This window comes from Euprymna scolopes, chromosome 24 (assembly GCF_053919585.1).
Source record: "Euprymna scolopes isolate OS-2025 chromosome 24, ASM5391958v1, whole genome shotgun sequence".
In the NCBI taxonomy this organism is placed as follows: domain Eukaryota; kingdom Metazoa; phylum Mollusca; class Cephalopoda; order Sepiida; family Sepiolidae; genus Euprymna; species Euprymna scolopes.
The window spans coordinates 66265149-66277371 of record NC_136505.1 but is presented as its reverse complement, the minus strand read 5'-3'; positions in this window follow the sequence as shown (position 1 = coordinate 66277371).

Here is a 12223-nt window from a genome sequence, read left to right as displayed (position 1 = left end):
TAAATGAACTACTATGACAATTTATGACAAGTATGTGTTGACATTGGATTTGAAGTTGATCATGTTGTAGCTTGCAGAGAAGCAGTCTCATAATATTTTCTACACATAAAGTTATTGGAAAAAACTATGTGCATGGAAATTCAGTTAGAAATTCATAAACAATCACTAAAAGTGTGACAGGCAAGTTTTTATAAAGTGATTATTCATGAATTTAAAAGTTAACATTGAAATAGCCATCAAGCTTTTTATTGACCATAGCATTTCGATAATAATTAAAAAATAACGCCAAAGGATTTTTTTTTTTTCAACAGTTTATAAGAACATAAACTGGTATTATTAATTATACTGTTAGAATTACTAATATATATATATGGAATGCTGTATATCCATAGAAGATAAAGTAATTTCTGCAGAAAATTTCAATGCATGGCAGGGCAATAATAAAAATTATAAGAAAAAAGTAACCAAAAATTTATCCAAATCTCATAAATTTATTTTCACTTAATAAGGCCTTTTTAAATGAGCACGTTGATTGGGACTTATTCATTTTAAAAGACCGTATTGGGTTAAAGTAAATTTACAATGAGATTTGGATACATTTTTGGTTGCCTTTTGCTCCTTTTAACTTGATATGAGCAAATCTTCTATAGAAATAACACTGTTGATGTGTGTAGGTGTTTGTCTGTGTGTAAATATTTAATCAATAAACTCTGAAACTACTGAAATTAACAAGCAATCGTAATCATCCACCAAGGATGGTTTATAATAAGTAAAATCTTTGGATGTGTAAATGACGTACAGAAATATGTCGGCAAGTTAAAATGCAAACTGTTCATTTCAACTTGCCGACATATTTCTATTAGTTTTATGCATGCACAAGTTCAATCATTAGCTAGAAATGGCTTAATTAAAAAAAATGTTTTTTTCATCTGTCAGGTCAACTCAAATAGTAGGGAATGCTGATGGAGTGCTAAATGTTTTGGTTTACATTCTAATTGATGGCATTCAAATCGTTTTTGTTTTTTTAGTTTTTTTTTTTATACACTTTCTTTGAAATCTGTACTTAGAAAATGGGCTCTGTCATAATAACTACAAAATTTGCATGAATTAAAATATATTTAAGCATATTTTACAACCAGGCAAGGCTGAGTGCTGCTAATATTAGTTTAATTATTTGAGATTTTTTTCATATTTTCAGAATAGTCTATTTTTGGTTAACTAAATTAAAAATCGATATCCCACAATTAATAGTATTAATAATGAAACTAGTCACACCATTTAATTTCTCGCATAGTAATTTATATTAACAAATTCTTAGCTATTTAACGTCATTTTTAATTTTGTACATGCATCACGCTTGCGTGCAACATCTCATCACTTCAGATGCTCATATTAAAGCCATAAATTCCTTGTTATAACAAAAAAATGTCAAACTCTATAAACCAATCTCACCAAAACTGACCCAGTTTAACGATTTGCTGGATCAAATCAAAAGTTTAAAAAAAAAAAAAAAAAAAATTACAAGAAACCCACAGAACTCACACCAAATTTGACTGAAATATTAAATGAAAAATATAGTCTTGTCAAACAGAAACATTATTTACTAAAGTTTGGCTGAATGAAAACATACTATAATTATTTATAATAGTTTTCAATATCCACATATATATTTCTTAATTAAGAATCCTCAGTGTGACTAGATATAACTGGACACCCAGTCATTGGATTAAAACCATGAACTGAAATTACTATTGACTTCTATGTGACATCTTTGCATCCTGCCTTCAACCACTGAGACAATAATACGACAAAAGTTTTTTATTCATTAAACAAACGCTGTTAAATAAATGTTAATCTTAATGTTTTATGTCGAGATTTGTGAGGGGAATTTAAATCTAAAATATTCAAACTATTTTCTGGCTTCAATAGATAAAAATAAATCCGGTATTGTTTTTGCCTTAACAAATACTAGTGAGATGCCATGGAAATTCTACAATACCTTTTCCATCAATTTGTGTAATTTACTGTTAATAATATTCTTTTAGAAATAATCTAGCTGAGCACCTGGGATTGCTCGGGTGTTTGGAGGTGTAAATGAAAAAAAAAGTGTTAGTAGTCAGGCAGGCTCGAACCTGTGATGCGGTGATATGAAATCGGAAAAGAAAGTTAAAGAAAACGTAACATCTTACCGCTACGCTATGAGGCCAAAAGAAGTGAAAAGCATTAAAATTTATCGATGTTAATCAAAAAGTTGACTTGCTAAGTGAATTCACAGGTGCAGAAATGAATGTTAGCTGAAGGCCAGTTTAGCTTTCCGCTGTTTCATTTATTTGTTTCCCTACGATGTTGGGAAAACCAAGCTTCCCCCCAAAAAGGGGAGCTCTCAAATGAATAGCAATTGTCTGACATGAAGGGTATTCCCCACATTGATCAAAGCTGATTGCCTTCAAGACGTACCGGCCATAAAGGCCAGTGAGCTGATTTGATCCAATTTAGTTTCGATTTATTTATATGAAAAAGACAAACAAACACTGGAAACCAGGTTTTTTATTTATTTTTTTTAAAACTTGCTCAAAATAAATGTAGACGACTGTTCGCAAATCATAGATATTATAAGCTAGGGAGTATATAAAAAGTTCTCCAAAATAGTAACCTTCCCGAGAACCCCTGCGAAAAAAGCCTGTGATGGACATACATACGTACGCGGCCGTTTTGCTTTTTATGTATATAGATATCTATGAAGGTCAAAATACGATTAAGAAAAATTCACTTTCTTCTTCCTTGTCATCGTGAACTAAATATGGTTTAAATAAGATGAATAGACTGCCTTTTTGTTTAGAATCAATTTCATTCTTTTTAAGACAGAATGTTTTGTCTACAGTTTTTTTTTCCTTACCCAAATTAACAATCACCATCTTTACTGATCGAATCATCTAATTTTTTTATCCGTGTGAAAGTTGCAAACGTACGTACATGAAATGCTGTATTATTATAAAATATACGACAAAAAAATATTCCCTTGAAAGACAGGCTGCATGGAATTAAGTGATAAATGTCGAAATAATCAGTTCATGGGAAATGTCAGCATACACAATACACAAATTATGGGAGGTTATTGCTGTAAATTGACAACCTGAAGAATGCTGAAGGTCACAGTGGAACGTAGTTTAAAAGTAAATGGCAATTGTGAGGAGGATGAGTTTGAACAATAAAAGCAATGTAAATAATGTCTTACATTTTTAGAAAACAAATTCATAGAAAATCTTTTTTTTTTTTTCTGTTTGAAATTTAGATGCAGAGTTTATAAAGTGTACATGTGCACTTTTATCTTGAAATAAACTTTGGAAATATACAAGTATAAGATCCTAATCCAGGAAGTGTATTGTGGTGTGCCTGTGCCATGAGGATGTCTCTGTTGTCAGTATTTGGCCATTGTTTCTATATTTGAGTACGCAGTGTCTAAGATCTCCAAATACAATGATCTGGTGCTGTTTGGATGGGTAATACTGGTTGTACGGATGTTATAATTAATTCTCTCTAGAGAATTAATTATGTGTTTATCGGGAACATTGTTGCTTAAAATTGATCACTTCATAAAAAGTAGTGATTGTATAAAAAGTATGGCTTTTATTTTTATATTTCGAAAAACGTAGCTCATTTCACTGGCAAACTTAAGCATAAGGTCAGCTTTTAATGTGGGGAAAATCTAGCCTGGTGCTGTTTGGATGGGTAATACTGGTTGTATGGATGTTATAATTAATTCTCTGTTTGTGTTACATAAAATGACCCTTCAAAAAATGCCATTCATTTTATTAATATTCACAATTCTTTCTGCAATCCAACCATATTTGGTACCAATAAATTTCAGTATTTATTCTGATTGGTTCCAAAAGTTTCGGTCAGTTTGAGTCCTCCATCAATTGATGATATAACATCCATAATGATGTTTGCTTACTCATTATAGCCAGAAGCTCCAATTCCAAGAGGTCAGTGTCCTTCTCCAGAAGAGTTTTAATTGTAATATGAATTCTCTCAATCTGTAGCCTGACCGCTTTTGACAAGACATAAATTGACACATTAAGCCTATAAATAATTTTACAAATGAGTCTTATGTATCATTCTGAAATTATAGATTTAAAAGTGCACACAGACTTTATAAACTTGTATTAAAAAAAAAAAAAAAAAAATATATATATATATATATATATATATACATACCAATCCAAGTTAAAGATGGGTAGTATTTCTAGGTGTTTTGTATTGGGCAGAAGAGAAGCGAGCTGTTACTTTGTTTTGAAATTATTACAATTGTATAAATGATTTTAAAAAAAAAAAAAAAAAAAAACCTTTTTACCCCCCCCCCTCTCTCTCTCTCTCTCTGAAGTGGTGCTGATATCTGAGTGTAAGCATATCATTTTCTTTAGTTTTTTTATTTTTATTTTTCTCCTGATTGTTTTTATTTTTATTTTGTTTTTCTTTACATTTTTCCTGTTGTTTATCTTTTATTTTAATATTTAAAAAATAAAAATAAAAAATATCACAAAGTAATGAAAACAAAAAAATGTGCTTTTAATTTGTTTTTATGTTCATGCTTAGCTTTGATTCTAGTTTCTAAATGCATTGTATGGCACAACATGACTTTGATCAACTTCGTGGTTTACAATAAAAACAACACAAAAGTTGTTGGTATAACTCAGTTGAGCTGTGTGTGTGTGTTTGTGAGAGATACTCTCATTTAAGGTAGAAAAATGAACCTTTAGCATCTGTCGATAGCTGTCTGGTCGCATTAATTGCCAGTGAATATCTTCTCTGTCTGAACTACTGTCATTTGACTTTAACTCTACTCTCTGTTGGAGGACCTCCAAGTTGCCAAGAATTGTCAACTCTCACAACTGAAAATTGTCCTAAACTAACTTAAAACTTTTAAATATATTGACTTCAGGAATGGACATCCTATGTCCAGGTCTCTTATCTTCTTGGATCACTTCCAGCTGACTACACATCCTACTTCTGGTATTCATCCTACCACATTTGTGAACCATTTCTAACTATTGTCATAGCTTTTTTTGTTTTTTTTTTTAACTTCTGAGGAAAAGTGGGGACATGCATAGCATCACATATCTAGGGTTGATGCTTCGCAGAACAAAAAGAAATCCCAATTCATCAGCTTTCCATAGTTCTGATCCGAATGCATATTATTCCTAGCTTTTTAATTGATTGTCCCCAGAGTGATTTTTATTCTGGGGATAAGACAAATTGTTCAGTGTTACATAATTGCTTTGTTGTCCTTGGGGTGATGCAAAGATATCAACTGCTGAAGATGTATTATCACAATCAAGTGTCGGAATATCAGTGTTGTATATAATGTGTGTGTGTGTGTTCATACATGGCTAGTCTATGTAAATTATGCGTGTATGAAACCGATGCTTGTGTTGTCTAGTAGTTATATATGTTCGTTGTGTGTGTGTGTGTGTTTACTAGTGTTGGGACAATTAATCGGAATCAGAGAAATCGGAAGATTTGGGGGTATCGGAATCGGAAAAATTGATGCCTATTTTCTGATGCCAAAACGATTCTTTAAATTGTCTTTTTTATTTGATTTAAAGCTAAATCTTCCATCGCTAGTAATAATGATAAAATAATAAATATATATTGATTTTAAAATACCAGTAAAACTAAAATCGATAGATCATCCTCCACAAGTGTATTTTGACGTTTACAAAAATATCTGCATATTTAATGTGTTTTTATGAAACCTCTATCTCACAGAAGAGATGTTGCGAGTTTGTCTCTGATGTATCGTTATTTTCATGGAAAGTGTTCAACTGAGCTTCAATCTATGGTCCCCCCTCGCCAAACTTTCACAAGAAACACTCGTCTAGCTGTAAACACTATCAATAATTTCCCCCACTCTTTATCTGTGCCTAAACCTAAACGTAGATTCCATGAGCGGAGCTTCTTTCTTGGAGCTGCACGCCTGTGGAATTGTCTTCCGTTTTCCTGCTTTCCGGCTGACTACAATATGGTTGTGTTCAAGTCTAAAGTAAATAAGTTCTTGATGAGCCGTTCCATATAAGTTATTAAATTTACCAAATTTTCATTACTAATGATTACTATATTGACCAATTTCTACTGTACACTCTTTAACCCTTATCCTTGAGTGGCCTCTGGGCCTTGATAATGTGGTGACGCCTTTGTAAAAAAAAAAAAAAAAAAAAAAAAGGGAAATAACAATCTTATAGTTAAATAATTAGAGATTTATAAAGATTTAGAATCGGTAATTGTATCGGAATCGGGGGGGGGGATATTGGAATCGTCCCATCACTAGTGTTTACACGTATTCAAACAGTTCACATAACATGGACAAGATAAGTCATTAGTTCAAGATGGGTTCACCAATATGGCATGTTAGCATACAATGGCTGTTTGATAACGGATTTCTAACAGGTTATGGCTCTCTTGAACACTGCAAGAAAACATTTCACTGTGAAGCAGTAACCGCAAGACTTCTCTTTTTGTTTTTCTTAATTTATTCTCATTTTCATATTTAATTGTTTCCCTCAGGGATTTACAACATTTTTTTCCTCTTTAGTCCTTACATCGTTTCTTAGTTAACTCGGTTGAATGCTTCCATGACTGACAAAGTCAACCTCCTCTCGTGGACAGCTCCCACATTCTCTCTTTTACTTGTATCTCTAGTCTACATATCAAAACCTTACTCTTTCTTTGTTACCAGGTCAATTCCATTGTTTATTGTTTTTAAAGCATTGAATTCCTAAATCTTACATTAATATTACATAACTAGCTTTGTAATATTTTATTATTTGTAAATCTAAATCTAAGTTAAAATTCCTCTGTTAAATTTTTAACATAAATATTTTAGCTAAACATTCCTTCCCTTCAAAACATTCTCTCTTCATAACTTTTTCTTCATAACAGTTAACAAATCAATAATAATCGTTCAAGCCTTTGGCATAACACAGATACTACACTGTGATCATAGCCAAAAGGCCCAACATAACACAAGGTTATGTTTTCAACCGAGTTTGTTGGTGTGCCACCAAGTGCTCCTTAACAACAATCAACAACCCCAACACTGTTTCCGTGACCTTCCAAAGGGGTTCACTGGTTCACAAGCATAAAAAATAAACGCAAGAGAAAAAATTAAAAAAAAAACACCAACTCTAACATATTCCAGAGATATCAATTAGTTTGTCATTGTTTACATATTGGTTAGCGTGCAAATTGTTGGATAAATTGTTGTCAAAATATCTTAAAAATAATTTATTCAAGGTAAAAAGAAAAGGTGAATGTGAGAATGTTGGTTTTCTTCATTATAGACCTGTTATTTGATCCATATGAAATCCTGCATCATACGATTTTGACAATTTTGGTAAAGGTTGAAAATTTAATGGATTTTCAACTTCTGAATTTTCCAAATTTGATGTTAAACAGATCGTTTGGTTCGGACTAACAGGTGCAAAGTTGACCTGAACAGGAGTTTTGTGCGATTTAAGGTGGTTGACGTAGCCAGCTTTTGATAAAATCACTCGTTCACAAGTGTCGCATTTCCAGTTCTGTGTGTTATGGTTAAGACCATCAATTAAACCTTTGCGAAGCGCTCATGTTAGATTGCTGTGGGCCTGCTTTCTTTTCTCTAGAGCATCACAACTTTCATATACGAGCTTTCGCCACTTCGGCCTTGCAGAGTAAGTTCTTCCCATGTATTAATGTTGATGTGTGTGTGTGTGTGTGTGTGTATATATATATATATATATATCTATATATATATATATATATATAAAAGGCAAAATGTGTGTGACCATTTCATGTATGTCTTCAAAAGGCTTTTCTCACACACGCTCCCGGGGTCGTTACTATCGCTTAAAACTGTGTGTATATAGGTCCTATATAATAATATTTAGGAATTAGGAAACCGCGTAGCGTATAGATTTATTTACGTCGATTTTTACAAAATGTTTGCTATTTTGGCTTCTCGCGTGTTGATTGGGCTTTTTAGTATAAATAAAGTGAAACTAAATTCAAACGACGTCTTCGGCATTGCGCCGGGAAAAACGTCCAGAAGCAATCAGCTTTGATCAGTTGCTATTCAATCTGGACAATTGGGAGCTGCTTTCCCCCTCCCCAACATCTGTTGGGGGAATAAACAGTTAAATTTGGGTAAACAAACCCAAACGCTGCGTGACTTCTATTTGACCTTCTTAATTAAGTCAAATGGAAGCAGCAGAGTTAACTTTTATTGCGCACGCCTGTTTTTATAGTTAAATAACCTGCTTAACTTTGTCTGTAGCCGTGGCTCAATGGTTAACGTAGCACTTTTTTTTTCACACATTAATTTTCAACTCATACACTCACCTACCATAACTTTTTTTATTATTTAACCCCCCTAATCCCCCCCCCCCCGAGTTTTGATTTACCTTAAGACACCCGGGCATCGCCGGGTACCTCCCGCTAGTATATATATATAGTTCAATTATACGCTCCATAGTAGAACGTTGGAGAGTGTCGTCAGTGATGTAGCAAGGATCCTAGAAACGTTTCAGATCTTGCAACATCAGACTTTCCTTCCCACCCAGAGGTGATCGGTCTCTAATCCACTCTCCATAAGTGCGTTTTCAGACCCTGTTTAAATTGCAGCTGCACTCCACATGAAATCTTCTCTGGCTTCTCGAATCGTCTGAATTCAAATGGCACGTTTTAGTATACGAATATTATAATAGCAATGAAAAAACAAAAAAAACTCCTTAAGACTACCTAAGAAGGAGAAGAATTAATTATAATAAATCTAATCCTTCTTAATAATAATAATAATAATAATAGGTGTGAGTATATACATGCTTACAACCAACCACACACGCACAGACAAACATATGCAAATAGTTTGGGGTTTTTTTTTACAAAGAATTATTATCTTCAAGAAAAACCTTGGAAATTTACTGCATAAATTTTAATTTTATAAATAAGAAAAGCTAAATGTCAAAGTTGATTGAAGAATAGAATAACTACATGCAAGTGAGAATTATATATAATGTGCGAATAAGGATTAAAAACAAAGTGTAAATATGTGACTATGAGTAGAATAAGAAACGAAAAATTAAATTAACTATCGAAATATTCTAGGGTGAGCTAAATAATAAAATATCTAAAAGTATTTAAACAAAATCACTGCGAAAAGCAAAGGGACGAAAGAGGTAGAAATGGTAGAAACTCTAGAGCTAAGATGAATGAGTGAGAAAAGGGAAAAAATTATAGGATGAACAAATAAGTGAAAAGGTTTATGGCACGCACTTAAAATAATGGGTTTGGACGAATATATAAGAAACATTTTTTTTAAACAAACACATAATAGACGATGGTTTTAATGAACAAGTAAAAAAAATAGTAGAAAAAAAAACCCTACAACCGTAAGATTTGAGCCAAACAAATAAGAGGAAAGGACGAATAGCCAAAAAAACAACAAAAAATATTATTACAGTAGAAAATGCGAATATGAAAAGTAATATGGTTAAGCTTCAACATGGAAAAGAAAAGTACAAGATATTCTGGTAAAAAATATGATAAATTTATAACTTAAAATATAGCAGCATTAAGAATTGATTATATAATGTTTTAAATTGAATTAAAAAAAAAAAAAACTTAATGCTGCAATAATTTAAGCTATAAATATTTTTTTACTAGAAAATCTAGTCCTTTTCTTTTCCAGTTTTAACAACTAGTCCTTTACTTTTCCATGTTTAAGCTTAACCATATTACTTTTCATGCTCACATTTTTCTATTGTAATCCATGATTTTTCCAGGCTTTCAATAAATTCATTTGTTATTGATTTAATTTCAGTCTTATTTTCTTGCCCTCATAAACATATATGTAATAACACTGTATGACACTCGTCTGCTTTCAATAAAATCCCCCCCCCGTTATCTCCCTTTCATGCTTTCATTCTCTGTTTCATTTATTACTTCTTTCCATGATAGAAGTGAATAAGTAGCAACAGTAGTCGCTGAAGTGACATGGTTGCTATGGAAACCTGTCATAAAGTGTCGCTCACCTCCTTGCATATTTTTATAATTTTGAATACCAGAAAATTCATAACTTTTTGTTTTACTGAACGAAAATTGAAAATTTTTTTCTTCACAATATAGTTGAAAAGGTGATCTAGGAACTGTAATAATTGTTTGAAATTTGGTCGAAAAATGAGTGAGCGATGAAGCTTTAAAGCAGTTCTAAATAACTAAAACTGCCACTTAACCATATATTCAAACACTATCAATAAATACTTAAACAACTTTTAATTGTGATTTTCCATGTCTCACTGACTTTAGCAAATAAGGTGTAAACCATTATAACTATTTGCTAATATTTTCTCCTCTGAAGAGATGGTAGACATCGAAATCCTATAGGATAAGGAGTTATATTTCAAATGTATTCTTTGTCTTACATAGAATAATAAAAATCTTTTGATTTGAAATTTAAACATTTCACATCATAAATTTTCAAATTTATTGAATGACTAAAATTTGATTTATTTGCTCTGTCTTGTATATCGAGCAATTTTTTTATTTAGGTGGGATAGTACTTAAAGAATATTACTGCCAATAATATTTGTAATCACAGGTTTCTATACCAGTTGATTGTTAGATAGTTTTATTCTGAAGAGTGTAATATATATATATATATATATATATATATATATATATATATATACTACCCTTGGTAGGGATAGTTTGCGGAATTTATCCTATGCTGATTTTTGTCCTATTAGTAGTGATAAACTCGGCTACTCAACATGTCTGCAAGATAACAAAAGGACTCCTAAAGTCGGTAATGAAGACAACTTCTACACTCATAATTTGAGTTTGGCATTAGCTTTCCGGACAAGCCATCTGCCAAGGGGAGATTATTGTTTTTTGCTTGTGAAGTTCTTTCTAAAAGATTAGAACAATATTTGTATTTCATTTTGTTTAAAGAAAGATTATATTGTTATTATTTATTTACCTCCCCACAAGGGCGAAGTTAGACGCAAGATCAGTTTGTAATGTGGAGAAAATCGATTTCAAAAAGGGGCCCCCCGCATTGGAACAAAAATAGAAAATTGTCTAAGTCTACAAGAACTTCTCTTTTACCTGCCGAGGAGATAATAGAGTAAGTGTAATGTCAGAACAGATAATACACTTTGTTGTTAGTCAAAAGGCCAAACAGTATGTCCAGAAAGATTATATTGTTACTCTCTTAATTCAGGAGCTAAAGCCACAAGAAATGAAAATATATTATGAGACTAGCAGGGCTACCCAGCATTACCAGGCTCATAAAAATAAACAAAATAAAGTGTATATTTTAAAATGAAGGAATAAGATAATATTGTAAATATTATCTTATTCCTTCATTGCCATTTCATATCTAAATGTCTTTTGGCCAGTTTTTTCTATATTTGCATTTTGTATAATTCTGGTCCTTCTCTTCTGATGAGAAGCATTTAGCTTAGAAATGCCATGGCTTATAGAAGTTTTTTGTTTCTTAATTTTCCCTCAACTTTTCCTTATTGTTCTGATGATATGTTATATATCACTTTTATTCATCTTTCATTTAATCTTATTGCTTGCTACTCTTAATAGTGTTGAGCTTTTCTTATCTTGATAAGGTTTGCTTTGTTAAAGATTTACTCTTTGATAGCATATTAGTGATGAGACGATTCCAATATTTTTCCTGATTCCAATACAATTACCGAACCTGATTCCGATTCTGTATAAATTTGTAAATATTTAATTATACATTTGTTATTTTTACCGATTACTGTAAAAACAAATGTTAAATACACATATATTTCCTCAAACGTAAAATCACATTTATGGGGAGAGGGTGATCTATAGATTTTAGTTTTATTGAGTGATTAAAATCAGTAACTATGTATTATTTTAATATTACTACCAGCAGTGGAAGATTTTGTTTTAAACAAAATCATGAGGAAAAGATAATAAAGGAATCGTTTTTGGCATTGGAAAATAGGTAAAAAAATTTTTTTTTTTATTCTGATACTACCAAAAGTTTTGTTCTTTTTGATTTCCTATTCCGATTAATCAGCCCAACACTAATATATATATATATATATATGTATGTATGTATGTATGTATGTACAAATGATTAATAAAACATGTTAAAAGACATCTTGAAAAAGAGTTAAAAACATATTTAATTTATATATATATA